Source organism: Alosa sapidissima, chromosome 21 (genome assembly GCF_018492685.1).
Source record: "Alosa sapidissima isolate fAloSap1 chromosome 21, fAloSap1.pri, whole genome shotgun sequence".
Taxonomy (NCBI): Eukaryota; Metazoa; Chordata; class Actinopteri; order Clupeiformes; family Clupeidae; genus Alosa; species Alosa sapidissima.
The window spans coordinates 28,497,737-28,501,234 of record NC_055977.1 but is presented as its reverse complement, the minus strand read 5'-3'; the positions used below and the strand labels follow the sequence as shown (position 1 = coordinate 28,501,234).

At 44.7% G+C, this 3,498-nt stretch overlaps 1 pseudogene; it reads right to left on the bottom strand.

The window, feature by feature from the left end:
• LOC121696351 overlaps positions 1 to 3,041 on the bottom strand; it is a 43,966-nt pseudogene extending 40,925 nt beyond the window's left edge.
• Positions 3,042 to 3,498: the final 457 nt, after the last annotated feature.

Sequence of the window (3,498 nt, the reverse complement as noted above, 5' to 3'; positions counted from 1 at the left end):
CAACACCAGCCAGGCCTTATGCAGATACTGCTATGAACGAATCCACTGACCATTGACCAGACTCTGAGGCAGGATCAAATCAGCGAGACAACACATGATCCTGCAATCTCTGACCCCTCCCTCCCTCACTCTCTCTCTCACACACACACACACACACACACACACACTCACACACAGATCTGCTGATAAACTCATCACTGGGGCTGGCAGGCGCCAGGTGAGGGTGGACCGTGTGAGAACATCTGCTGGAGGACAGAGTCTCGGTCATTCTGACAGCTGCACACACTGTGCTGCTATTCGCCGTCAGGAGCCACAGGATGGACAATGCGCTCATTGACCTCGCTCCTAATGAAATCACAGCGCGCATGGATTACATAGGAGCGTCCAGTAAAACCCGCTTAGCGACGGACAGTCAGTCGGCTGCGGGACAGGGATGTCTGTGTGACCCTGACCCTTCCCTCCTCTCCTCCTCAACTCCCAGTGGGCTGGGCTCTTCCGTGAGAGAGGCTCCCTCCCAGGGTCAGGCCACGAACATGTGAGAGAGGGGTACAGCGCAGCCAAAGCCATGTGATTCAGGCATGATAGCAATGAATCTAGTCCAGAGACAGCCGGATAAGATGTGCCAGAAGATCCCTGCAATGGCAGAGTCTGGAAACAAACCCCATGAGGTGGCCACTGTGAAACAGAAGTATGTGGAGTGAACGGAGCCACTGGAATGTGTGTAATGTATATAAATCAGGCTAACGTTAATGATGATTGATCAGGCTGCTGTGAATTACATTCAGGCCCAAGGACACGACACACGTCAAAGTTATTCCAAGTCGACAGGAAGACAGATAGTCTTGACATAGTTTTCTACAGTTGAATGACAGCAAGACAGAAGTCATTTTGTTTGGCCCTCTCACTGTAATTAAGATCTTAAGGGACAATGTGCGCTCCCTTCACCCCCAACGTCAAACCAATAGTAAAAAATCTGGGAAGTCTTTTTGAATCAGTTCAAATTTAATAAGCAAATTAATGCAGCAGTCAAGAGTACCTTCTTCCAGCTCAGAACAATCACCAGTCTCAAGTCATTTTTAATGCCATCAGACCTTGAGAGGGTCATTCATGCTTTTATTTAATCTAGACTGGATTACTGTAATGCACTGTATTCTATATCTGAATCAGCACCATGTTGTCTACCGTTGGAGCAAAATGCTGTAGCTAGGCTACAAACTGGGACAAAAAAAGAGAGAACATGTTACAGCTGTGTTAGCAGCCCTGCATTGGCTCCCTGTGCTGTAGGCAACAGAATCCAACACAAAGTGGCACTGCTTGTTTTTAAAGCTCTAAATGGTATGCTCCCACATATGTTGCTGACATGCTGCACCCATACACTACCTAAAGGTCTTTGAGGTCAGCATCCCAGTCACTTTTGAGTATCCCACAGACACGACTCAAACAGAAAGGAGGCGGTGCGTGCATTTGTCGTGATTGCACCAACACTTTGGAATACTCTCCCAATGGACCTCACAATACACCAACCCTTACTACTTTTAAATCTAACCTTAAGACACACTTTTCCCGTCTGGCATTTGGTGACTGTTGGTACTGAAGTTGATTTCTTGGAGGATAGTCTTATTGTCTTGGTCTGTAAATACTGCATGTTAGTCTGTGTGTTGTGTTTGCTTTTATTTGTCTTTCTTTTTTCTTTTATTTTCTTTGCTATGTGAAGCACTTTGGTCTTATATGTGCTATACAAATTAAACATACTTTCTTACTTACTAACAGGCACACACCCGGTTTCCCAGTGGTGTAATGATGACTTATGAATCAGTGCACATTACTGACTTGGTGTCAGTGAAATAAATGCTGCCAGGACTCACACTCGTGAGTCGTCCTACTGAAACAGCTGATCAATGTAGTGGTTCTGTTAGCTCTCTATGCTACAGGCTTTGCAATAAGATCAGAGTTCGCAGCACCACAATGATTTTCTAGGTTACATAAATGTGATGTCTGTAAAACTGCCAGAGGGCAGAATTGGAGTAGGCCTAACAGTGATTCGGATCAATTAGTTATATCGACAGCCTATTGAGTGTTGGCTAATGCTACAGGACATTCCGATCTCGGTTCCTGACAATCTGGGTTAACAGGTTACCTCGGACGTGTTGGCGTCACCCCAGACAGAAAGTTAATCTAACACTAACTACATCAGGAAGGCAACACTGTTGCTCACAGAGGCTCAACAAAAATAGCCTATTCTGATACAAAGTAATGGTGCAACTGCCAGAGTAACAAACGATAATTTAATTTTCTTAGAGTATTTATATCTACGTGGCAAAGTGCGATTCACACGTTTAGCAAACCAAAACCTATATAATCTGTGGAGTGATGGACATCCCTGTAACCAGAAAGCTTAAGTTACACTACCCAGCATAGCCTACAGCTGAGCCTTTGCAACTGGTACTAATCAAAAAAGCCATCAATGTAAATGGTTCCATAAACATCGCTATTCTGGACTGAACTGCTGGCTGTGTGTTTGTAAGGATCTGAAACCGGGTGAATCTCCGAGACGCTAGCGACTACGGTTAATTACAAAGCCTATGAAATTATCTGCTCAACAGTTAGCTGTGGACAGAGGCAGTGCTAGCACACTGGGTTACGCTACTGCTACAGTGGGAGAAAAAAAACCTATGTCGTTCGGTTATGGCGAAAAAGAACACACAGGAAATACCTCTGTCGCGCTCACTTTCAACTAACTGTTCCTTTGCTAGTGAAATTTGAGATTATTCCTTTGTCTAACGTTAACTGGCTTGAATGGAGCTATCTGAATGCACCGTTTTCACGCTGACCAGCGCAAAAGTTTTCCCCGTGAACAAAAGAGACTGATAACTCACCCATGATGTTCCCTGCCGCCTCAGTAACCGATCTTTCACTGATCGACATTCCCTTTCATGAATTCACGGCAACTCTTCAAGTCCCGACAGTCGTACGTATTTTTTTCCGCGTACTCTCAAATGCATCCAAATAGGGCGGCGCGCGAGCTGAACGTACTCTGGCTTTGGTGAATCGCCACAAATGCAGTCTCGCGAGAATTCGCCAAGCCACACCAAAGAGATTTTTTGCATTCTTTGCAGCGAGGACAAGACTGGAATATGCATCTTGAGTGGCCAAGCAAATGGATTTACATTTAACCTGAAAATAGTCTCTCAAACTAAACCTGTTGCAAAAGAAACCTGAACAGATAAAGTAGCCTAGGCCAACTTTTACAGTTAGCTCAAACGGCTATACAACGAATTCCTCAAAAGTTATTCAAGTGAATTCAGAGAGCTAGCCCAGTGCCCAAGGTAAAAACGCCTACATGCGGATTTAACAAAAAACATGTCACGCATCCGGAAAAGATGTTTGCACTACAAATGGCTATTCGATGTCGCTTGCCTTTGCCATACATTTTATGATTCGTGTCAAAACATTAGGCTATGTCACACCACTAAGGTCTAAAAAAACGAAGGTGTGTGG